Source organism: Epinephelus fuscoguttatus, linkage group LG19, assembly GCF_011397635.1.
Source record: "Epinephelus fuscoguttatus linkage group LG19, E.fuscoguttatus.final_Chr_v1".
NCBI lineage: Eukaryota > Metazoa > Chordata > Actinopteri > Perciformes > Serranidae > Epinephelus > Epinephelus fuscoguttatus.
This window is the reverse complement of record NC_064770.1, coordinates 833,503-860,517: the sequence shown is the minus strand read 5'-3', so window position 1 is coordinate 860,517 and position 27,015 is coordinate 833,503. Positions and strand designations below refer to the sequence as shown.

General features: G+C 43.3%; 1 long non-coding RNA gene across 1 annotated transcript in view; it reads right to left on the bottom strand.

The window, feature by feature from the left end:
* The window catches only part of LOC125878890 (uncharacterized), a 47,845-nt gene extending 21,714 nt beyond the window's left edge, over window positions 1-26,131 (bottom strand). The window contains exon 1 of the long non-coding RNA XR_007447814.1: window positions 25,466-26,131. This is a non-coding gene — a long non-coding RNA (uncharacterized LOC125878890). The remainder of the gene's footprint in view (window positions 1-25,465) is intronic.
* Between the last annotated feature and the right edge of the window lie 884 nt (window positions 26,132-27,015).

The following is a 27,015-nucleotide window of genomic DNA, read 5'->3' as shown; positions in this document are numbered from 1 at the left end:
TAACCTCTGTAAAGAAGCCTTTTGAATGGTCTGTTGTGGCACAGAGTGCTTTTGACAAGCTAAAGAAGATGTTTACTAACACACCTGTTCTGATTCACCCAGATCCCAAGTTGCAGTTTGTGGTTGAGGTGGATGCCTCCGATTCAGGGGTAGGGGCCGTCCTCTCCCAGCGCTCGCCTGCGGACCAAAAACTCCGTCCATGTGCCTTTTTCTCCCGTCGCCTCACTCCAGCAGAGAGAAATTATGATGTGGGGAACCGAGAGTTGCTGGTGGTGGTCCTGGCTCTTCAGGAGTGGCGGCACTGGCTGGAGGGAGCTGCTCATCCTTTCATTGTTTGGACTGATCACAAGAACCTGTCCTACCTTCACTCTGCTCGTTGGCTGAACCCCCGCCAGGCTTGGTGGGCACTGTTCCTGGGCAGATTCAACCTCACACTCGCCTATCGACTGGGGTCCAAAAACCAGAAACCAGACCCGCTTTCACGTCAGTTCGCTCCCACAGAGGAAGAAGCGGCTACGTAGACCATTCTTCCCCCATTCTGCGTGGTGGGAGTGGTCAGGTGGGAGGTGGAGCAGACGGTCTAGGATGCGCTTTGGGACCACCGAGCTCGCGATGAGTGCCCCCCCTGTTTGTTTCTCCGCCGGCCAGATCCTCAGTGCTGCAGTGGGGACACTCCTCTCGCATGGCATGTCGTCAGGGTCCATCAAACACTCTCTCTCATTCGCCAACGATTTTGGTGGCCTTCTATGACTGCGGACACCAGGGAGTTCATCTCTGCATGTTCGATCTGCGCCCGTAACAAGTCCTCTCATCGCGCCCCTGCTGGTCTCCTGTTGCCTTTATCTTTTCCTCACCGTCCCTGGTCCCACATAGCTGTCAACTTCGTCACCAGACCTCCACCATCGGAGGGAAACACCACAATACTCACCATAGTGGACCGTTTTTCCAAGGCGGTTCACTTTGTTCCTCTCCCCAAGCTCCCGTCAGCCTTGGAAACAGCCAACCTGCTCGTGCAACATGTTTTCCACCTCCATGGCATCCCCCAGGACATCGTGTGTGACAGAGGCCCCCAGTTCACCTGCCAGGTATGGAAGGCCTTCTGTCACACCTTGGGCACCACGACCAGCCTCTCGTCAGGGTACCACCCACAGTCCAACGGTCAGACGGAGCGAGCCAACCAGGACCTGGAGTCTGCATTGTGGTGCGTGGCTTCCCGTCTCCCAGCCTTCTGGTGCTCTCACCTACCGTGGGTGGAATATTCCCACAACTCCATGGTCAGCTCTGTGACAGGGATGTCACCTTTCATGGTGACCCAGGGGTTTCAACCTCTCCTATTCCCCAGCCAGGAGCTCGAGGTGGCAGTCCCTTCAGTCCAGGCCCAGTTCCGTCGAGCCCGCCGGGTCTGGCAGGAAGCCAGAGCCGCTCTGGAGAGGACTGCAGTCTGGAACCGGCGGATTGCGGACCATCATCGCACACCTGCTCCTGAATACAAGGTCATCCAGCAGGTCTGGTTGTCATCACGGGACCTCCCTCTCCAGATGGATTCCTGGAAGATGGCCCCCAGGTTCATCGGACCCTACCCTGTGGATCGCATCATCAATCCCAGTGCCGTCCAAATAAAGCTCCCCGCAGCACTCAAGGTTCACCCCGTATTCCACGTCTCGCTCCTAAAACCAGTGGTTGACAGTCCCCTGCACCCTCCTGCCGATCCCCCTCCACCCCCCGTCTCATTGACGGTCACCCGGCGTACACCGTCAACCACATTCTGGATGTCCGCAGGCGAGGCTGAGGTTACTAGTACCTCGTTGACTGGGAGGGGTACGGTCCCAAGGTGCGCTCCTGGTTGTCGAAATCTCTGATATTGGACGCTCAGTTGTTGTCTGATTTTTATGTGAGGTTTTCCAACAAGCCTTGTAGGACGCCAGGTGGCGTCCGTTAGAAGGTGGGGCACTGTTATGGGTTGAGCTTTTGATGCATGTTTGTGGCTGCTCTTGTGTTGTGTTTTCTTTTTTTGTTCTCCTGTCCTTCCATGACCTGCAGGGCTGGTGTGTGGCGGAGGCAGGGCTGACCTACTTTTCCACCACAGGCGGTGAGGCACACCTGGTTTCCATTTCACCTCATCTATCTCACTATAAAGCCGGCTCTGACTTCACTTCGGTGCCAGATAATTCTGTCACGTTCGGTAGCACTACTCTCTTCACCTCGTGAGTATTTTGCCTGCTTCTCTTTTTGACCAGCTCCACTGACTCGTGTTTTTTGTCTCTGTCATTCACAGTTTGGTGCCTCGCCACCTTTATTCTCCAGAGCTCTCGCCTCCTGCCACCACCAGGCAGCTCACTTCTCCGTGCAGCCGTTTTTGTGTTTTTGCTGCTGTTTTTTGTAATAAATTATTGTGATATTTACTCTGCCTGTCTCCTGCTACTTGGGTTGCTTCAGGTTCTCACCAGTCCGTAACACACCTGCTGTAATAGAAAACTACAAAACCCAAAATAACCCTTTCTCAACAAATCAATCCATCCTCCAAGAAATCCAAAAACTCAAGCCACAAACCCAACTTCAAAAACTGGTCCACCTGAGAAATGGCATCCTCCTCATCTTCCCAAAAGACAACCCCTCCCTGAACTCTCTCCTTTCTCCGTGGCCTGAGGAAGCATTTAATGGAGCACAATTCATCTGCAGGCTGGCACGCAAACCCGGCTCTACACCCCCGTCTGAACCCCCTACTAAACTTCTGGTCATCAAAGGCATCCACACAAACACCACAGAGGAACAGGTCAAATCTGAACTGGAAAAACAAGGCATCAACATCACCAGAATCCACTGTTGGGAAGAGGAGGAGCTAAATATGATCATTGGCAATAATTCATAATTATTAATATTAATTATGGATTATTAAAATATTTGATTAATTAATTAATTATTACATAAGCATAATAATTGAATTAGCTTACAGCGGGGCACCACCGGGAAAACCGGACCAATGATCAGACGTAAATTCAGTCTCAAGAGTGTTCACTTAGGAAGCTAATTCTAGGGAGATATCAGCAACTGTAAGATGAACAAGAAGGAGTGGAGCTCAGGCACTGACTTTGTCAACCAGCTTCATCACAGTATACAATGAAAAACCAAAGCAACCTCTCTTTGCAGTATAACAGGGTTTATTCACACTGATGACATTAATTTACAACCAACATCAACATTGCTCTATAAACCCTATCAACTATAAAACATTACTGAATCAACCAGCAAGCATCAAGAAGGGTGTGTGTGTGTGTGTGTGTGTGTGTGTGAGAGAGAGAGAGAAAGTGGGTGAGTGAGCGAGGATGTGTGTGTGTGTGTGTGTGTGTGTGTGTGTGTGTGTGTGTGTGTGTGTGTGTGTGTGTGAGGGAGAGAGAGGCGTGTGAGCGTAGCAAGATGGCGGCTGTGACGCAGCAAGCTACGTCACGCAATGGCGGCTCGCCAAGAAAGCACGCGACTCGGAAAAAGGAGGGGAGCCGGTAGAGAGGGAAGTTCGAATTGCTCGGCTCCAAGTGTAGGTTAGTGGAAGAGAGGAAGAGAGAAAGGGAAGCACTCAGAAGTGTGGTCACGCAGGCGGTATTGAGATGCAGTAACCCGTCTGTGTTACGCAGAGACGCGCTCGGCTCAGCTGGTGAGCGGCGTGAATCTGGACATTGAACCAACACAGCCGAAGTACTGATCAATCCCGCGTGCGGGGCGACACAATAGCGGTCCGACGAGGTCGGATCACTGCGTATTACAAGCAGACACAAACGGGCAGAAGAATAACAGACAGCAGCAACACAGGCAATATTTTTACAATATCAATGCAGCCAAAATCGGACGCGGCGGTCCGTATCAACAAGCCCTTACAAACTACCCTATAAACCCTTACACACACTAACTACTATCTGCCCAGAGCTAAAGCCTCTTACTGTTGCAGAAGGTGGAGTGATGTGTCGGTCGTTCCTCGTGCGTCCTTTGTTACGGCAGAGGTGAAGTGGTTAGCGGCTCACAGCGGCTAACGGGTCCTCGGCGAGGGGGCAAGTCTCTGGCGAGGCGAGTTAATTCCGGCTCGTAGCGGGGAATCACTCGGGGAAAGAAGGGGTCCTTGTCCTTCTTCTTGAAGCAGGCAGTCCTTGTTATCTACCAAACTTCGCATCCGCGGGCATCCGGGTGAGAGGGTCAATCCGTGGTCTCGTACCGGGCTGCTCTGTGTTCCTCGGCGCACAGAGTGAGGGAGAGGAGAGGAGATCAGCTCGACCAGCGAGGGAAATCCGTAGGCCTAAAACGCGTCTAACTGTGCACAGTAACTCTTTCTAAAGCGTTCGCCACGTGGGACGAGTTGCTAAGCTTTAGGAACAGTTGTGGGTACTTCTATTAGCTATGAGGATCACAGCCAGAAGCGTTTCCCTCAGGTACGCTCTGTGATGATATACCCCGGCGTGACGTCACCGGTGCGGGGTTGGCCGTGGCGGATTTCACCCAATGGGAGCTGTGTATTTCAGGGGACCTCTGCTGGTCAGCTGGGGTGCTGTGTTGGGGTTGAATCAGCTGATTCACACAGAGAAAGGGGGTTGACTGATTCCTTTGTTCTTTTGGGCGCCAACATGTGGTCTCAGGCTTTGATTGTTACATGTAGGCCCAAAAGTTTATGGATAAAGTGTAGGCCTTTGTTATAAATCCTTGTACAGCACAACACCACAGAATCATCAGCAAAACCACCCAGCAGCCAACCACATTCATCAAGAACCACCTCACCAACCCAGATCATGCAGTTGGCCTTCTCCACGAAGGCTTCTACATGGACCTGTTCCAGTACAGAGTGGAGAAGGCTCGGCACCCACCCACCATCAAACAATGCCACAAATGCCAAAAGTTCAACCACATTTCCACCAGCTGCATCAACCCAGTCATCTGCCTCAGATGTGGAAAAAACAACCACCACAAATCCTGCACCAAGGAGAGGCGACAAGCCAAATGTGCCAACTGTGGTGAAGAACACTCTGCTGCCTCCAAGTCCTGTCCTGTCCTGTCCTGTCTACCTCTCATAAGGCCCGTTTCCACCGAGCAGTACGGTATGGTACGGTTCAGTTCGGTACGCTTTCTTTCCCTTTCCACTATGAAAAGTTGTGGATGGTACCAATGGAACCGTTCCTAACCGTGGGGTACCTAGCACACAGATCCGGTACTAAAAGGTGGAGCTGTGGACACTGCAGTCTGTTGACAAGTCAGTAGCGGACCGTCACTCTGCTCAGGGCTGAGTCGTGGCTGCTTATGAGGCAGAAGCCACTGTTCATTTCGTGAAGAGTTTAATTAGTAAACTGTAAATATGCAATGAAAGGATGTTTTGCTGCCTCTTGCAGCAGCTGGAGTCGGAGAAAAAAATTCACTGTGCCAACTGCCGGGATTTTTATGGTAATGTTACTCAATGCACAAGCTGATAACTTGACTCAATCAACACACCTTATATATTCTATATTACAACTTTGACTATTACTTTAGTTTTTATGACAGACACTTTTAGTAATGAGTGGATCTTCAAGCATTTATATGTATTAATTTTGACCGGGTAATGTGAACTGCATATATTCTAATTCTTGCTCGGAGACAAGAAAAGTGGTGCGAAGCGTCGGACTAACGCAACACTTAACCCCCAAGCTGGCCTGAGAAGGACTACATGCACAAACCGACTATTTTTAAATATCCCATGGAGAGAGACTCTCACTGCAGCCTGTTTTGTTTTGAGCTATTTTGTTCTGAAAATATTGGCGTGCAGTCTCGTTCTGTGTACGATAAACGGGGTGCAGACTTTCCTCTGTGTCACCGATAATGAGGAAATACTGTGATTGCTGGATGGAGCAGTGAGTAACAACAACCCCACCAACATTTAAAGGTACGGTTTGCAGTGGAAACACTCGGGTCTAGGTACCATGTCTGAAGGGTACTTTCGGTTCCAAAGGTACCATACTGAAAACGTTCGGTGGAAACAGGGCTATACATAATCTCATCAACCAAAAAGCCACCACCCACCAGACCCCCCAGCCTGCACCTGAATGACAACACCCACCTCTCTCATCTCCATGACGACCTCAAAAAACACGCCATGGATGACAGGAAAATAGAGGAAGTATTAAAAAGCATCAACAAACATATACACTTCAGTATATGCCCCCCCCCCCCCCCCCCTCCCCACTTCAACAAAGAGCAATGTTTCCATCTATTTTTCTAACACTCTTCATTATGAATCTCACCACCTTCCTACACATAAACATCAGAGGAATAAGAGGAAGCAAAGTAGAACTCATCCAACTACTCAACAACAACAACAACAACATCTCTGTGGCTTCAATAAATGAAACACTGCTCACTACCAAATCACGACTTCGGATCCCCGGCTAAAACATCATCAGAAAGGAACAGCAGACAGGACGTGGAGGCGGAGTGGCGATCCTAATTAAGAACAACACTGACTACACTGAAAGTGACTACAACCTCCCACCAGACAAACTTAAGGGAAACAAGTATGTTGCAGCCAAAATGACAATTCATTCATGTCATCCCATCACAGTCACCAGCATCTACTGTCCCCCTGGAATAAAACCCTCGGCAGCTCTGTTCACAGCCATTTCCAACACCAGCTATTCCCTCACAATGGGTGATCTGAATGCGAAGCACACAGACTTTCATTGCAAAAAAACAAAACAAAATGGCACAGTGCAAAAACAGATTTTAACTTGCACAAATCTGTCTATTATCAACAAAAACAAACCCACCTATATATCCCCATCAACAGGCAACACAGACATCCTGGACCTGATTGTCTGCTCTCCTGACCTGGCTATAAAACTTCATAACTTTACCACCACAAACCATCTCTCCAGTGACCTACCTGTTCTCACCACATTCTCCTTTAATCTACAAGCAACGCAGAGAAAGAAATACAACTACAGAACAGCAAACTGGGAAACCTACACAACAAACATGAAGAAAAACTAAAGGACACCACTCTCGTTACCACCCCTGAAGGTCTGGACCACCAAGCAACAATCTTAAGTCAACTTCTCATCCAAGCCAGAGAGGAAACAATACCCCAAACATCTGCCAAAGCAATGACACAGACACTCCCCCTTCACCTTCTCCAGCTCATACAACGAAAAAGGAAACTACGCAGAGAATTCATCAGGTTCAGATCACCCCACACCAAACCAGAAATCAACAGACTCCACCATTAAAATACAACTTTCCCTTCACCGACTCAACCAAGATACAAACCCCTGGACTTTCTGGCAAAAAAATAAAAAGCATAAAAAGGAGATCCACAAAACAACAACACACCACCACTCAAATCCCTGGGCACAGTCATCACTGACAATAAAGACAAAGCCATATTCTTCCATAATCACCTTGAAAACATCCATTCATGCCCAGACGACCCACATTTTGACCAGACATGGAAAACCTTAGTCGACAAAGAAACTGAACAGCATGACAGAAAACCAACATCCACAGCCAACCACAATACAGAGCACCATCAACTCACAAAACCAGTCACCGCTCAAGAAATACAACTGCAGCTAAAAAATATGAAAAACAAAGCACCAGGGGAAGACAAAGTCGACACCATACTCATAAAACGAGCATCTGTCACCTACCTTCAGCACCTTGGACAGCTCTTCTCCACCTGCCTCGTAACCAGTCATTTCCCCTCTCCGTGGAAGATTGCAGTTGTCACCATGATACACAAATGTGTAAAAGTGCTTAACATGGAAACAAGGACTGCCCGCACACTGACTTGCACTTACACAGCAATGGTTTTTAATGAAGCAACGTTTCAGTCCTCTGGACCTTTATCAAGCATGAAACAGTAGTCGAAATGACTTACTTAAATAGAGGAAGTAGGTCAGAGTTGACCAGTCACAGTTTAGTATGTGTCATTAACAGAAAGAGGTTACAGCTTGTGACAATTAGTAAATTAACACACCCCAATGGAGCAGTACAAGCACCTCAAACACATAAGTCATCATTGTAGGTGTAAGATAAGTATACAGAAACCATTGCAATAATGAAGATATACATTTAAAAAGTACGGAAGAGGATTAGGGCCACTGTGGGAAAAAAAGTGAGTTCTGACTTTAATCTCAGAATTCTGACTTCGTCTCGTCTCGTCCGGGTCCAGGTCGCGGGGGCAGCAGCCTCAGCAAAGAAGCCCAGACAGTCCTCACCCCAGCCACCTCCGTCAGCTCTTCCAAGGGAACCCTGAGGCGTTCCCAGGCCAGCCGGGCGATGTAATCCCTCCAGCGTGTCCTGGGGCGGCCCCGAGGTCTCCTCCCAGTTGGACATGCCCGAAACACCTCCCAAGGCAGGCGTCCAGGAGGCATCCTTACCAGATGCCCGAACCACCTCAACTGGCTCCTTGCGATGTAGAGGAGCAGCGGCTCTACTCCGAGTCCCTCCCGGATACCCGAGCTCCTCACCCTATCTCTAAGGCTGAGCCCAGCCACCCTGCGGAGGAAACTCATTTCGGCCGCTTGTACTCGCGACCTCGGAAGTTTATTTATTTTAGTTTTTAAGTTTATTTACTTTATTAATCCCCTGAGGGGAAATTCAATGTTTTCACTCTTGCTTGTCAATTACACACAGGTCTGAAAGACACACACATGCACAAACAGGACCTATACATGCACAGAGTGGAGAGAGATGTCAGAGTGAGGGGGCTGCCCTTTGGTCAGGCGCTCCGAGTGGTTGGGGGGTGGCAAAGGGCAGCCCTGGCGGAGTCCAACCCTCACCGGGAACAGGTCCGACTTACTGCCATCCACGCGAACCATACTCGTGCTCCTTCGGTACAGGGGCTGGATGGCCCTGAGCAGAGGGCCACCAACCCCATATTCCCGGAGCACCCCCCACAGGATGCCCCTGGGGACACGGTCATAAGTCTTCTCCAAATCCACAAAACACATGTGGACTGGTTGGGCGAACTCCCATGCCCCCTCCAGCACCCTGGCGAGGGTAAAGAGCTGGTCCACGGTTCCGCGTCCGGGACGAAAACCACATTGCTCCTCCTCAATCCGAGGTTCAACTATTAACCGGACCCTCTTCTCCAGCACCCTGGTCTACGCCAGAATTCTGACTTTAATCTCAGAATTCTGAGAAAAATTCTGAGATTAAAGTCAGAATTCTGACTTTAATCTCTCCAATTATTTCAGTTTTGACAACGATTTTTATTTGCAGGTCTCAGGCACTTCTATGGGCTCCATATTTGCTCCCAACTACGCAAATTTATTTATGGGTCATTTTGGAGAGAAGTATGTCTGTAACCCTGTAACGAACATTTATCAGCCGGATATTATCAAGTGGTTTCGCCACATTGATGACATTTTGTGTGTTTAGAGGTACCCCAGATGAGGTTCAAACCTTTTTACACTAAATGGTTTTGATCCTAATTTAAAATTTTCTTTGGAATGTAGCCAGGATAGGGTTCATTTTCTGGATATGTGGGTTATCAGAGATAATGATGGTCTATCTACATCCCTGTACCAGAAGGAGACTGACCGTAACACACTTTTGTTTGCTACAAGTCTTCACTCTCCTTATCTCAAAAGGTCCTTACCCACCAGTCAGTTCTGCAGGTTAAGAAGGGTTTGCTCTGCCACAGATGATTACATGGTTAAATCAGTCGAGATGAAGAACAGGTTTTTACTAAGAGGTTACTCACCAGATTGAGTGGATAGGGCATACAACACGGCACTAAACAATCCTTGCTCCGAGTTATTAAAGAAAAGTAATAGAAAAGGAAAAAAAGTTTTCAGTCACATGCGTGACCACTTTTTCCCCTAATTCTTTTGTCATTAAATCCATTTTAAAAAAACATTGGCATATTTTAACAACATCTTTTGGATGTGGCAAAAACCTGAGCGACCATCTGGTACATGCCAACTTCCATGCTAAAAGTGAGGTCACACAGGGACAAACACTTCCAAGTCTTTTACCAGGGTAGCTTCCCATGTGGCAATTGTGCACAGTGTCATAACACTTTTACAAATACCTCTTTTAATCATCCACACACAGGCAAGAAGTTCAGTGTTAAGTGCTTCTCCCTATGTTATATACTTGATAAGTTGTCCATGTGGTTTAGCATATGTAGGTAAAACTTCTAGACAATTGAAACAGAGAATCAGTGAACGCAAAAGCACCATCTGCAGAAATGATCGCAATTACCCTGTGGCTGTGCATTTTAATTATTTCAGTCATGGCATTTCTTCCTTTCGTTTCATTGATATAGAACAGGTCCATTTTCCAAAGAGGGGGGGTGAGCATGAGCTTCTACTAAAGCAATGTGAAGCAAAATTGGATTAATACATTACAAACACTTGACCCCGAAGGTCGAAATGATGAATTGATACTAAATGTAATACTGTGACTGCTGTACCTACTTTTCTCCACCAAGTGTCACTGTGGGACCATTATAGGCCCTTCATCTAGTTCACTAGTTGTTGTATCACAGATTTGCCAGCCCCAACTTTCTGAACTGTCTTGCCTGCTTTATGTTGAAATTTAACTTTATTTGATTTATCCACTGGGTTGGACCTAATGACATTAGGTCTCCTGTTGTTGATCTTCCTCATGTATATTTTGTGTTGTCTTTTGAATCACTATATCTTTTTTACGGAAGAACAGAAGAATTCTGACTTTTTTTCTCAGAATTCTGACTTTAAACTCGGACTTCTGACTTTTTTCTCAGAATTCAGACTTTAAAATCGGAATTCTGACTTTAATCTCAGAATTCTGACTTTAAAGTCAGAAGTATGGGTGCCTGTAGGGAACCAACTTCGGTGGCACACTAGAGTGGAGGACAGGAGAGCAGAGCCACGCGCGGACCGAAAATGTCGGATCTCAGTGAGGAAGCCATTTCATTCATGGAAGAGCAGAAGATGAGTGAAGAAGATATGTGTTGGTTTGGTGCTTGGTGTTTGTAAAAACGAAGAAATATGTCGTTAGAAGCTCGTTAACTCGTAGCATGTGTGATAGCTTAAATGGTTGGGCTACCGGACAATATACAATGAGTCCATCTCGATTTTTGTCATTGTCATTTTGTGACAATAATTTTGTGATCTGCCGCTGTGAGGAACGCTGGTCGCTGCCCGCTTTTGTGGCAGCAACTACCGAGTGAGAGGTGTGGAGCCACAGTTAATGTTACACCGGTCTACACTGGGCAGTGGTTCTTTTCACCGTTGATGCCGTCCGCGGCATCCCCTCTCACAGAACTATGTTACCGCAAGTAATTTAGCCATAGGCAGTTTTCCCTGATCACGCCAAGAATACCAACCTCCTCAGCTGTCTGAAAGGGATTAGAACAGCAGGACAATGTTGGTAATGTAGGCTAACCTTGTAGCTACAATTCTAATAGCAGGCAAACAGACAGGGGGGCTTTTATACTTTTTATTAGGCTACTGTAGCTACTGAAGAGCAGCAGCCTAGGTAAATTGGGCAGTGCTAACATTAGTTACATTAAGACATTGCAGCAATAACATAATGATTCAACCAAAGGAAAAGTTAACACAATAAACACAATTAGGACTTAGATCAAGCAACAAAAGGGAATGATCAGTAGACATTACATGACTACATGTTTATGTAAATTCATGTGCAGGCATTGCACTCCCCAGGATCAGTTAGCCTGTTAATTTGTTGCTTGAACCATAAACAGCACAGTGCTTACAAGGGTTAGATGTATTTAAAATGATTTAGCCATTTAACTTAGCTTTATTCATCCCATTCTCTCAAGTCTGAGAGATGCTTAGTAGAACTAGTTTTACTTAAGTCAACACAAAGGCTTTTCCTACGTGTATGGAAAGGGTCCAGAATACAGTAAACTAGATGATCGCAGGCAACATCTCTGGAATCTGTCTCACAGTGAAAGCATGTAATATGCATGTAATATGTACAAGTATCTCTTACAACCACAGTTAAAAAAAACAACAAAAAAACAGAACAGTCACTTCAACATTTATGCATGTGCACACTGAAAAAAATCATTTTCTCTTATTTTATGTCCTCCTCTGTGCAGATCGACCACGATGTCATCGTACTCATGGATGATGCAGAACGATAGATCCCGTCACGTTTCCTTTTCACAACAATGCCTGCAGTGCCTGATTTGGAGGACCTAATCAAACTGTACTTCAGATTTTCTTTCAGTAACAAGGAAATACTTGCAATTTTAGCACATTACAACCGGACAGTGATAAGTGTCAGAACTTTAAAGAGAGTTTGTAGAAGACTTGGTCTGTTCAGGAGGAAGAACCAGTCTGACATGGAAGAAGTGCTGGCTTTTGTCCCAACATGAGGTTATGACCAATGGACAGATGCAAGGTTTTCGCTGGCTACACCTTCGAGCAGTTCAGCAAGGATTTGTTGTGTCACAAGACACCATAAGACGCATCATCAAACTGGTTGATCCACAAGGTGTAGAACTGAGAAGAGCACGGCGCTTGAGAAGACATCAGTACAGCTGCAGAGGGCCACATGCACTTTGGCATATGGACGGCTATGACAAGCTAAAACCCTATGGCATTGCCATCAATGGCTGCATAGATGGTTTCAGCCACCATGTGTTATGGATGGAGGCCTATACCACAAACAGTGATCCCAAAGTAGTTGCAAGTTACTTTATCAGAACGGGGTCAAGCATTGGTGGATGTCCAGAGAGGATTCGTGCAGACAGGGGAACAGAAAATGTTTGCGTACAAGAAATGCAGATGTTTTTGCGGAGAAACCATCCAGACAGTTTTGCAGGAGAGAAGAGTTTCCTTTATGGAAGAAGCACAGCAAACCAGCGCATTGAAGGATGGTGGGGTACCCTTCGCAAACAGAGTGCGCAGTTCTGGATGAACTAATTTAAAACTTTCCAGGATGATGGTCATTTCACAGGAGACTTTTTGGACAAAAGTCTAATCCAGTTCTGTTTCATGAATTTTGTTCAGGTAAAAATCTTTCCTCAACCTCTGAAAAGAAGTTGCTGTAGGTTGTATTGGAATTGTAGTAGTAGTTGTTCTTGTTTGTAATTATTCATTTATTTATTTTTGATTTTGGCATTTTCTACCTCTCCATATACAATACAACACAGCAACCTAGGCCTCAGTATAGACAGGCAACAGTTAAGTGTTGCAAAACCTATTTCAATCAATCAATCAATTTTATTTATAAAGCCCAGTATCACAAATCACCACTTGCCTCACAGGGCTTTACAGCATACAACATCCCTCTGTCCTTAGGACCCTCACAGCGGATAAGGAAAAACTCCCCAAAAAAACCCTTTAATGGGGTAAAAACAGTAGAAACCTCAGGAAGAGCAACTGAGGAAGGATCCCTCTTCCAGGACGGACAGACGTGCAATAGATGTCGTACAGAACAGATCAGCATAATAAATTAACAGTAATCCATATGACACAATGAGACAGAGAGAGAGAGAGAGAGAGAGAGAGAGAGATGCAGGACAGATGGTAATGACAGTAGCTTACAACAACATTAATGAAAGTAATAATATTATGATTATAGTTCTGGCTTCTGTGGTTCAATATGTTGAGAGTATATATATTAATATTTGATAGTATACATATGTGACAATAATCATATGTGTATAATAATAGTAGAAGTATGACTAATGATAACAGCAGCAGCAGGAGGTATCTGGCAGGACCACAGCAGCAATACAACCACACATCACACCATCCAGGCACCGCTGCGATATGAGTTAACCTGCAAGACAGTGGAGCACAAAGGCTCTGGAGAAGAAGCCGAGTTAGTGACATCTAGAATGGCCGAGTTAGCAAGATGCAGTAACAGGACGAGAGAGAGAGAGAGAGAGAGAGAGAAGGTGCCCGGTGTTTCACATTTCTGTATGTACTGTGCTTCTTTCTATGCAGGATGAACTTGACAAAGTTGTCAGCACCTGGAATTCACACAAAATCAGACCAAGATCAAGTGGTGACGTGGCATCGGGTCGGCCAGTTGTGATGTATTCATTCCCAGAGCTGCACAATGCTGAGGATAGACTTAAACCTGTTTCCATGGAGGAGGTCACTGTGCGTATGGAAGAGTGCACTCCCAAAGGCGAGTTTCCGTGTGATGAAACCGTTCTTGAACTGTGTTGTCTCCTGATGGAGGAGAATGGGTGGGATGCTCCTGCAGATCCACTTGCTGCGGCTGATCAGTACATCATGTTAAGAGAGGAAATGCTGCAAATAATTTGAAAAATGGAACATATCTAAATAAAAACATGAAGTTTATCCCAGTCACATAATGTGAAAGTACTTCTCTCATCTTTATTATTTTCTTGTGCTTTACACAAGATAGACGATTTTAATAAACTCTATGTGTAAACACAACCTATAAGTTTTACTTGTCAAAATGTACCAATAAAGCCATGACAACAAGGCAAACCACAAGTCACATTACCAGGTGGCTACTGCCATCTATTGGCGAAAAGTAGCAACTATACTACGTCAGCCCAAAATCAGGTGAGTGTCTCCGCAAGCAATGAAATAATAATCAGAAAAAATAAGGGGGTGGCCCAGTTAATAACATAAATAATACCAATGCATAGTCCAGGGTGCCACATAATGTCACAGCCCTGTTATCTGAAAAAAACAACTGTGGTAGAAGAAGTAACATTTTATTTACAATAAAACTTTATGATAATAAACATTTTTCTTTGTTACACCAATAACATGGTTAAATCTCATATATAGGGGGGTCTACAACAAGCACTAGAATGACTCTACTTTTTAAACTAATGTTTCAGTATTACAAAAAGTAACATTTTTAATGTTAAAGAGCCTTTATAAGACATCTTACCTATAGCAATGCTCAGGAGTTAAAAACAGTCTCTGCATAAAGCATTCTACATAACGCACGCCACATGTAAAGAATACTATTACATTTTGATGGAAAAATAAGGAAAGGTATGCTTGGATTTAGATGGTCTCATATAGCCTCTTTATTATAACATCAGTGACCTAATGTGAAAGACCATGAACACAAAACAGATAACACTGGCAATTCAGCAAGGGTTTGTGGTATCATAGAATATCTCATGGGTCATCCATAAACAGAGTAGAATTCAGATGCTAAGTTTAAGGCAGGCAGGCACACAGCTATACTCCAGACTTGCTTTCAGTAACAAGGAGATTCTTTCTGGTGTTGAATGAAGTTCAACCCTACATCTGAGAACATGGAAATTTGTCAAAAGGATGACTATCCACAAGGTGTGTCATATAAGAACCCAAAATGATTAGACTTTATACTGTACTATATAGTCCCTATGCAATAACAATTAATAATAAATGTGTCCAATATTAAGAGACTGACTCAGTTTTGTTTCTCACTTGTAATGCCAAAGTTGGATGACTTAAGCAAACACTGCTTCAGAAATTCTCTCAATAATGAAGAAATATTTGCAATTTTAGAACATAGCAACCAGACATTAACAAGTATCTGAACTTTAAAGAGGATATGAAGAAGACATGGTCTGTTCAGAGGGAGAAACCAGTCTGACTCTGATAAAGTACTCAGTCAACATGAAATCACAAAAAAAAAAAATGCAAAGATGTACAGTTAATTTTGGCAATATATAACTCAACTGGTTGGTGTCACAAGATACTGTAAGATGTATTATTAAATTGGGTGGTTACCAAGATGTGTGTTATCAGGGCAATATGGCATCTGAGAAACATCAAAACACCATAAGTGTTTAATAAAAACACTTCAGAACACTAAATACTCTCCAGACATTCTTTCAATGAGTTTGGAGGTGACATTTTAGCAATCACCAGAAAGTATCCAAACTTCCAAAGACCTGAACTCAATTCAATTAAGCAATGGCATACAATGGAACATTTTGCTTATGCATAAGTAATGGATAACACTATACAGATTACAGGGCAAAACTACAAAAACTACAAGTTTTGGCTACATAAAACTACAAGTTTTTGTAGCCAAAACTGGACTTCCTCCCGCACAGCTGGAGGATATATCTCTCTATTAGGGACAGTGCTGAAGTGCATGTCGAAGTGCACATATTAAAGGTCCAAAATATTTGTTTGTCTCCATTCTTTGCAATTCGGTTCCTGCAATCCTGAGGATTGTTCTAGTAATGGTTGTGGGAATCTAAACAATATCCATTACCCAGACATTGCTTTCAAGAACTGCATTAAATTCTGAACCAAAATCCGGGAAGTTGTTATAGCTTTCAGCTATGTGCACGATCTTTCTGCATGTGTGACCAATTGGTCTTCTGCTGAACTCTGTCATTTCTTCAAATTCCACATAGATGCTGTCTATTATTACAAGATCAGATCCGGTGCAGAACTGCAGAAATTTCTGCAGTTTAATTTCATTTAGCTCTTTGATGAATCTTTTCAGATGATTTTTCACTTCCTTTTGTTTTGGAGTCAAATCATTTACAAATTTCAGCAGCTGACAGACCTTTTTTGAGGTTGGTTGTAGGTCAGTTAACAACTCGATCAATGCCTCTGGACTGAGGAAGAGATGATGATGGGTAATCTCTCTCCAGCAGTCAATGACGAACATCGGTTTTGGACAAGCTCTTTGTGTGCTATTTCATCAAGAATTGTAGGAAGAGTCTTAGCTGTGATCCTCTTCCTGCATCCATAGCTGTCAAGAATCTCAACAAGGTCATCGCAGTCAACTGTGGAGAAATCACTCATTGCTTGCATCAAAATGTCACGTTCTTCCCTGCTTACAAACTGTAGAAAATGCACTTTCAGGTCACTGTACACACAGTTAAAAAGCACTTGCTGAAGGAAGGGGAGTGCAAGTTTGTTTGGTAAATACTGACAGTCTTGGTAACCTTTTAAAATGATTCTGCCAATTGCCTTCCATGTTTCAGCAGGAAAATCATGTCGAATGAAGGGCACTTTAACTACTGTACCAAGTGTGCATCGCTCGTAGAATTCATGCCAGAAGCAGCTGAGAACATCTCTCATGACCCCGGATCCATTTCCTGCCTCTTCAGTGTTGTCTGGAAGTATGCGTTTCAGATTCACTGCTTTGTTCAATATCTCTGCATCAGAGAAAGCGGTGATTATGTCATGTAAAGTGTTAGCATGATATATGGTGATTGTTATCACATCCTCTGGATTAAGTGGACTAGTGGGCATGGAAAACCCTCATAGATCAACGTGTCATCTGTGTCTTCGTCAACATCATGAAGGGGACCGAAGGTAATTTCAGCATCAACAGACATCTGTAAAGCAGGCTGGACTTCATCAGAATCAACTATGGCATCTCCCACTTGTAGTTCTGCTGTACTGGTTTCACTGCTGCTGTGTGACCAGACAACAACCACATCAGATCTCTCGCTGGCATCATCTTCAGCTTCTTTTGGCCTGGTTGCAATGCAAAAGCGTAACATACTCAGCTTTGCAGTCATGTACATAATGCCAATAGACTGGCAAATTTCATCGGTGAGGCGGTTCTGTTTGAAATCCCACACCTCAAACTGATTATCAGACACTGGTCCTTTAGGAAAGATCCCACCAGGAAAGAAAAGCTTCTGTTCTTCTTCAAGAATAGCTTTTAATCCAGCATCAGTTGGAAACTGTATCTTTCTAGTGCCACCGCCCTGTTTTGTCCTCACCTGTTTGGCTCCATTACCATCAACATGAATCCATCCTATCTCTACATTTCGTGTAGTTTTTAGCTTCTTTTTGTCCGTTGATCTTGTGTCTTCATGTAATGTCTTCTCCTTTGTGCTTTCCTTTCTGACTCTCATTTTCTCACGAAGTTTCTCCAAAAGCCCTTGCTTTCATTTAGGGAGGGACTTTTTACTTCTGCAGAAATTGAAGACAGCAATTCGGTCACCGTAGGAAGGAATGTAATTTGCCAGAGTTGCATCATCCATGAGTACGATGACATCATGGTTGAGCTGCACAAAAGAGGACATAAAATAAGTGAAAATGATTTTTTTCAGTGTGCACATGCATAAATGTTGAAGTGACTGTTCTGTTTTTTGTTGTTTTTTTAACCGAGGTTGTAAGAGATACTTGTACATATTACATGCATATTACATGCTTTCACTGTGAGACAGATTCCAGAGATGTTGCCTGCGATCATCTAGTTTACTGTATTCTGGACCCTTTCCATGCACGTAGGAAAAGCCTTTGTGTTGACTAAAGTAAACTAGTGCTACTAAGCATCTCTCAGACTTGAGAGAATGGGATGAATAAAGCTAAGTTAAATGGCTAAATCATTTTAAATACATCTAACCCTTGTAGGCACTGTGCTGTTTATGGTTCAAGCAACAAATTAACAGGCTAACTGATCCTGGAGAGTGCAATGCCTGCACATGAATTTACATAAACATGTAGTCATGTAATGTCTACTGATCATTCCCTTTTGTTGCTTGATCTAAGTCCTAATTGTGTTTATTGTGTTAACTTTTCCTTTGGTTGAATCATTATGTTACTGCTGCAATGTCTTAATGTAGCTAATGTTAGCACTGCCCAATTTACCTAGGCTGCTGCTCTTCAGTAGCTACAGTAGCCTACAGCAGGATGTTTGTGATTCTGATATTATAAACAATTTGCACAGTAGATCAATTCTGGACTTAAAGTGTAAATAAAAAGTATAAAAGCCCCCCTGTCTGTCTGCCTGCTATTAGAATTGTAGCTACAAGGTTAGCCTACATTACCAACATTGTCCTGCTGTTCTAATCCCTTTCAGACAGCTGAGGAGGTTGGTATTCTTGGCGTGATCAGGGAAAACTGCCTATGGCTAAATTACTTGCGGTAACATAGTTCTGTGAGAGGGGATGCTGCGGACGGCATCGACCGGTGAAAAGAACCACTGCCCGGTGTAGACCGGTGTAACGTTAACTGTGGCAGGGCAGCATTCCTCACAGCAGCAGATCACAAAATTATTGTCACAAAATGACAAAAATCGGGATGGACCAAGCCCCAACCTCCGGGGGAGACGAGTGAGACCAGTGCGGAAGTGCCAAAAACTGCAGTTCACTGACTGTCCACTTGAGGCTGGCTCCGGAAGTGAGTCAATTCCCATAGACCCCCATGTTAAAATGCCCAACTTTAGAGCAGAAATAAACATGTTTACAGCCTGGTACAAAAAATGGTTTTGGGCTCTATAGTTAAGTTCCCCTTTCATGACAACTCTGAGGGGGTGAATTTTTTTCTAACTCTTCCGTTTAAATGTTATTAAGGTTTGAAATTGCGCATAATTAAGGGTGTGGTCACTTTGACTGACAGGTCGCACCATCACGGGTGGCTAACTAGCATGCTAACTAGCCGTTGGCTCTGCTGCAGAGCTGAGCCTCGACTCGGCCGTCTGCTCGGCGTCATCTCAGCCAATTCGTGCCCATGTTCAAGGCATTGAACCTGTACTCTCAGCCGTGTTTGCGCCTTTCGGATAATTTTTCAGACAGATATTTAGTGATGGGGGGTGGCACGGTGGTGTGGTGGTTAGCACTCTCGCCTCACAGCAAGAGGGTTGCCGGTTCGATCCCGGGCGTGGGAGCCCTTCTGTGCGGAGTTTGCATGTTCTCCCCGTGTCAGCGTGGGTTCTCTCCGGGCACTCCGGCTTCCTCCCACAGTCCAAAGACATGCAGATTGGGGACTAGGTTAATTGGTAACTCTAAATTGTCCGTAGGTGTGAATGTGAGCGTGAATGGTTGTCTGTCTCTATGTGTCAGCCCTGCGATAGTCTGGCGACCTGTCCAGGGTGTACCCTGCCTCTCGCCCGATGTCAGCTGGGATAGGCTCCAGCCCCCCCGCGACCCTCAAGAGGATGAAGGGGTTAGAAGATGAAGATGAAGATATTTAGTGATGGTGTGATGAAGCCCCGTGAACGTATCGAATGTGTGTGTGTGTGTGTGTGTGTGTGTGTGTGTGTGTGTGTGTGTGTGTGTATGTATACACACACACACATATATTTGTTATGTTGTTTTGTTTTTTCAGCAGATGTATGTTAGATTTTACCTTTTTGGGAGATATCAGGTCAAAATGCTTCCAAATTGCAGATGTCCTTCGCTTTTTGGGTGGCTCCATTTTCGTAGATATATTCTCTATATTGTCAGTCTCTTCAGTCTCTCACTCAATCCTCTGCACCTCCGAACGCTTCCTGTATTTCCCGCACCTTTTTAAACAACTCGACTGCTCGAATCACACAACGAGGCAGTCACGTCACGTGATATTCTGAAAAACGATACAGGCTTCGACACAGGCTTCATTTGGACACGCCCCCTTTGCGCGACACAGGCCTCGGTACTTCTGCATCAGACGTAATATCACTACAGATATTGGAGTAATATGGCTTGCTGTTCGACTAATTATACCAACAGACCGTCCAAGAAGTCTGTGCTCAAGGTTTTTCGGTAAGTGAAATTCTTAAATTCTAGTATTATTTTATTTATGTTTATATGTTAGCACTAATTAGCGGGTATCGGTGTCTGCGGTCACTACGGTCACCACCTAGCTTGTCAGCAGCGTGTATCGGTGTTTGAGGTCACCACCTAGCTTGTCAGCTGATTATTATATTATTAAGTCTTTATTTAATACATGTAAAATCACGTTGATACCGGAGGTCTCATTTTCAAATGCGACCTGTATCACAGCAGCAACATCCACATCAAGTTACAGAGCCACAGACAATACGATACAACACAAGCTTAGCTCGTTAACTAGCTAACTAGCTAGCTAACGGTTAGCCCTCGAGCAAGACGCCAGTCCGGGGATGCATCGAAGTCAGAGACTGACAGAGAAGTGTTAGGATTTAGGCATTTAGGGAGAGAATATTTTGAACAAAAGGCTGAGGCTGTGTGAGGTTTGAAAATAAAGGTCCACCACGTTAGTTAGCTAACGTGATGCAATGTTAACATTGTCATATGAGCAGTGTAACATTAACATAACATTAAGGCTATACTTGTGTATGTGAATTAAAAAGTGGCGAACTGTGTGAAATTACAATAAGGTGTGTAACGTAATTGAAAAAAAACTAATGTGACATTTGACTGTCACATATAAAATATTAAGAAGATTAGTGTATGATATAGGCCTGTGTTTACACAACAATAGATAATGCACAGACAGAATATGAGGACTGTGATGGCCGCCACCTTTTTGTTTTGCTAAAATAAATTGATTATGATCTGTTAAACATTGAAGTAAGTTAAGTTGTATTGTTTGCATGTAATGGAGTCTGTTAAGTAGGTAACCTAACACATATATTACTTTTAATATCTCTTTGTCTGTGTAAAGTTTTCCTCTAGGTGACCCAGACAGACTGGACCAGTGGACACTCAACACGAGGAGACAGAACTGGACTCCAAACAAGACTTCCCATCTGTGCAGTGAACACTTTGAGAGTCATCACTTCAGCACTGACTCCAGGATAAAGACACCTTTTTTCCATACAGTACCTCACAAAGAGTCAAGAAACTTATTAGTTTGAAATGATGAATTATTGTCCATAATACATTTAAATGCATTACATAAATTACTAATTGTCATACATTACTAAGTACTCGATTAGGGCACAGCTTGCTCCGTACTATTCCTGATAAGGTGAAATTACTGACACACCAGTGTAGTTTAGTGTTCCCCTGATGCAAAAGGCCAAATGAAGATTTTATTAATCAAGGAACATGACATGTATTTACCAACTCTAACATTTTAGTGCCTTTTATGCAAAGACCCTTTATCAAAGTGAGAATTACTACCTTTTTCCCCACACACAGTCTGTGAAGAACCAATGGAAAAAATATTCTCATAATGGGACAAGAACATAGCATGATTCCACAGTGGCAGTGAGCTTTGAGAACAGTTCAGTTTCCTTTTGATAGCAACAATTATTTTAATGTGGATGAATTGCATACTGTACATTCATACTCCAGTTGTCTTGATAGTACAGTTAAATTTAAAATCACATTCAAAAATAAAGTTGAATATCTACAGAACTTAAACACAAAACTATTTTATGAATGACAGCCACTTACTCAGCAATAAGATCATTTTGGTGGTGAGTGGGCTTTTAACCAAGACAGGCTGTAGTCAATGTTTTCTACCTGTGTTTTTAACCTATTATCTTTCTCTCATGTAGGACACTTGTGGAAAGTTACAACGCCTCAACCAATGTGATATTTACTCCACAGTAAAGAGGTTGTTTAACAAGAAATTAAGATTTTGCAAATTATGACACTGGGTCCTAATCCATAGGTTTTATAATTACTGTTATAAATCTTTTCATTTATTTCATGTGTACTTTTTGTAACATTTTAAAATGGATGTTTTCATGAATGCAAGCTTTGACTTAATTTTGTTAAACTGTTTGTGAAATGGTTCAATTTTTGTGATATAAAGTGGATCAGACAAAATTTACTTTAGAGTAAAAGCAATTTTTTTGAAAGCTGTCTTTCATCAGTTTTCTGTGATGATTGGAAATATAGTGGTGATTTAAACCTTTAACAAAATACAATAGTTATTAATGGCATCTTAATGTTTTCATGTATGTCTTAACATTTACCCAAGTTTGCATTTATTTTAGCAGAATGTAAAAAAAAAAAAAAAAAAAGAAAAGCTGATGTTATGTGCTGGTTTTGTTTGGACATTTCTTTAAGACAAATGAAGAAAATTCACTGAGAAAGTCTCCTCCTTTTGTGAAAAACAAGGAAATATGTGCACACTAAATAGTTAAGGTATTGCTCGGTATTGAGTCTTATATAGTGAGGCTAAAAAACCAACACATAATTGGCTGATTATCTTTCTGCTTGCCTCACTATAAAAACGTCACAGTACCTTTGCCTGAGGAAGACCCTCTCAGAGTTGGCAACATAGCGAACAAGTGATACCTCCTTGGGGGCTTCAAAACTATTGTGTCCAGCTAATTCTTTGTTTTTCACTTTGAGCCCTTTTATCCAGTCACATTCTTCTGTGTTAAAACTAGACTTCTAACAGAGCAGCAAACAAAGGTTACTCTCCAAAATCTTCTCAGGCTCTGCTGCTGGGTGTAAGGTGCTTAGTTATCTTCAAGTACAAAGTTAAAATAATCAGGACCACACAGAAATGGACAGCTTAATTTTTTGTCAGTGACAATGTTAAACATTAATGCTTAATGTTTTGTCTGTAGTATATGATTTGTTTGTCCTTTCAATTGACAGTCAGATTTGATTGTGAAATACAACATTCAGTCAGTAACAAAGACAAAAGGAGTGCAAATGTAAATAGAATTTATTGAAATTTTAAACAAGTTATAGATGAATATCAAAAACTCAACATTAGCCATGACAGCCTGGGCTATGATCAGGCCTAACAAAATGTGTCCTAAAGGCCAAATTCAAAAGCAGCAAATATAGCCATAACACACATTTCCTGGCCCTATCAATCTTTGCTGGATTGCCACCAGCCTCCCACCTGCACCTTTGGGCCAATGAAGAAAATATCTTAATGCCAGGATGCTGGAGGTGAAGCTGGTGCAGGTCCTCCTTCATCATGCTGACCAGCTTGACACTGCTGACCTTCACCATGCCATTGCCGCCACAGTGGATGATGAGGACATCTGGTGCTGCTCTTCCCCGCAGGGAGTGCGAAAAGAAGGAGAGAAGGCCTCCCCACTGCAGTCAGCCAAACCAGCAGACACGGTCTGCTGGGTGTCCGTGTCAGCCAAACCAGCAGACACGGACACCCAGCATGCTGAGGGTGCTTCCCAAGGTCTCTGCAGCTCTCTGGACACCACGCCGGACATAGCTGTCACCAATGATCCACACTGTGTATATGAAAGTAAAATGAGTGTAATAAATTATTAGCGTTATATATTTAAAAAAAAAAAAAGTTGAAGCTTTTTTTTTTTTTAAGATAACAGCTGAATCATTGTTTCAAAGTTTATTGTATAACGTTAGTTTCAGCTAAACTCAACTTACCTCAAGTTTCGTGAGGGAGCTGGCACCAAGGGAGCAGCCAACACCACAGGGCTAGCCAAAGTAGCGTAGCTTCTTAGCCTAGCTTCTTAGCCTTAGCTAACTTAGCAGCGCCGAGCGAGGTAGGCGTGTTTAGGCAGCCAGGCTTCCCACCTTTGGCCCACCTCTTTGCCCATTTTTGATTGTCCGGGAGTTGGGCGGAGTCAGGCACTGCCAAGATGGCGACGTCTAGAGCGGAGTATTTTGAGCTTCTTTTTTTTTTTTTTTTTCTTCTTTATTAACGAGTCTTCAATCGAAACAAGTATACAGTACAGTAGCCAGGGGGTGGGCTATTACATAAATACAGAGAATAAGGTGCACAAATTATATGTTCTCATCGCTTTCTTGTTATTAGAGTCACAAATGCTTTGCAGGTACTGTTCCATTTCCTTTTGGAACACCACAAAACAGGGTTTGGAATGACTAAATTTAGCTCTGTGTATATGATATTTTCCTAATAATATTAACAAATTTATAATATACAGTTCATTCTGTTTCATACTCTTGACATCATAGATTCCAAAAAAAATATTCTTACAAAATAAAGAGAAATCTGGGACAAGCTTCAATGAGATGTACCATATTACTTCTTTCCAGAAGGTGGCAGTAAAGTGACAATGCCAAAACAGGTGAAACACAGTTTCAGGTTCAGAGTCACAGAAAGAACAGTTCACACATAAATCCTTCTTAAATTTTAACAAATTCTGTTTGGCAGGGTAGTATCTATGGATTATCTTGTAGGATATTTCTCTCACTTTATTTGTAATTAAGTATTTGTAGGAGATTCCATATCTGGGTCCAGTTCAAATCATTAACAATATTAGACCAGTATTGCATGACATATGGGGTAGAGGTGTTATCAGATTGAAACAGTGATCTAATAAGATAATTCCTTTTTTTAGGTGTAACGGAGAAACACATATGCCCCACTGTCGTTAAAATTGGGTCTAAAGGAGGACAAACTGGATTTCCAGCACCTCTTAACAGAGTTAGGATACCAGAGGGAACAGCATCCATTACAATTGCAAAGTCTTTTGGGGTAACAGGAATACCATATTTTATGAGAAATTCTGTATAATTTAGCAAATTCCCATTATCGTTGAGCAGTTGGGTGACTAAAATTATGTTCTTATCAAACCATGAATTAAGGAACAGAGATTTATTTTTGTATTTGATATGTTGATTGTTCCAGATAAAACATCTATGTGGAGAGAAATTATGTTTATAGATTAACGACCATGCCAACAGCATTTGTTTATGAAAGTTGGATAAAATAAGAGGAAGTCTTTCTATTTTATAGTCACATAATAACACATACTCAAGGCCACCAATGGTAGAGAAAACAAACTTGGGTATAAAATTCCAAATGGATGTAGGATTATGTAAGAAAAAAAAAAGTTGAAGCTTTTTTTTTTTTAAGATAACAGCTGAATCATTGTTTCAAAGTTTATTGTATAACGTTAGTTTCAGCTAAACTCAACTTACCTCAAGTTTCGTGAGGGAGCTGGCACCAAGGGAGCAGCCAACACCACAGGGCTAGCCAAAGTAGCGTAGCTTCTTAGCCTAGCTTCTTAGCCTTAGCTAACTTAGCAGCGCCGAGCGAGGTAGGCGTGTTTAGGCAGCCAGGCTTCCCACCTTTGGCCCACCTCTTTGCCCATTTTTGATTGTCCGGGAGTTGGGCGGAGTCAGGCACTGCCAAGATGGCGACGTCTAGAGCGGAGTATTTTGAGCTTCAAATCAAATCCACTCTTCAGAAACGGACGGATGACGTCACGGTGACTACGTCCATTATTTTATACAGTCTATGGGATGGACTCGTGGATACTGTCCGTTAACCAACCATTTATGCTAACACACATGCTACGAGTTAACGAGCTTCTAACGACATATTTCTTCGTTTTTACAAACACCAGGCACCAAACCAACACATATCTTCTTCACTCACTTTCTGCTCTTCCATGGGTGCGTCCCAAGTCTCTTATTTTTATAGTGCTACTGCTAGCTCCTCGCTTGAACCGGAAGTCGTTCGAGGTGCGCCATCTTCTAGGCCGTCCCAAGTCTCTTATTTGTGCAGCGAGGAGCTAGCGCTAGGAGCTAGAAGCAAGCTTTAAGCAGCTACGAGCTAGGATGGTCGAGAGGTTCCTAACAGGAAGTCTTTTTCAGTTTGAGGCCCTGAGGTATAAATACCCGCCCCCTACATCTGGCTCATTTGAACGAGATGGCGGAGAAATAGCGCAAGTGTACCCGTTACATGCATTCTTTGCAATGAAACGCTGTCATTCACATTCCTACGTGACTACAAAGAGTAACGTTAATGATATTTCGTGCAAGACTGTCATGTTGTTATTAAGTTTATTTCATTCACAATCCGTTGCGTTGTTCAGCGGACTGTCGGTGATGTGTGGCTGTTAAATGTACAGCTGCTCATGTCCAGAACCACACACACACACACACACACACACACACACACACACACATTTGCCCATCATTAATTGTCCTGCATGTCATGTGAGTGGAATAATGTTTAATAGCTTGTAGGTAATATTAATTAGCCTATTAATATTAATATTAATTAATATTATTACTTTCATGTTGTTGTAAGCTACTGTCATTACCGTCTGTCCTGCACCTCTCTCTGTCATTCTCTCTCTCTCTCTCTCTCTCTCTCTCTCTCTTTCTCTGTCTCATTGTGTCATACGGATTACTGTTAATTTATTATGCTGATCTGTTCTGTACGACATCTATTGCACGTCTGTCCGTCCTGGAAGAGGGATCCCTCCTCAGCTCTTCCTGAGCTTTCTACCGTTTTTTCCCCCGTTAAAGGGGTTTTTGCGGAGTTTTTCCTGATCAGCTGTGAGGGTCCTAAGGACAGAGGGATGTCGTATGCTGTAAAGCCCTGTGAGGCAAATTGTGATTTGTGATATTGGGCTTTATAAATAAAATTGAATTGATTGAGGTAGACTGACAGGTCTGATGTCTTATTCACTCAGCAGCTGAGTTGTTGAATGATGGCGAGTGGATTTAATAATAGTGAT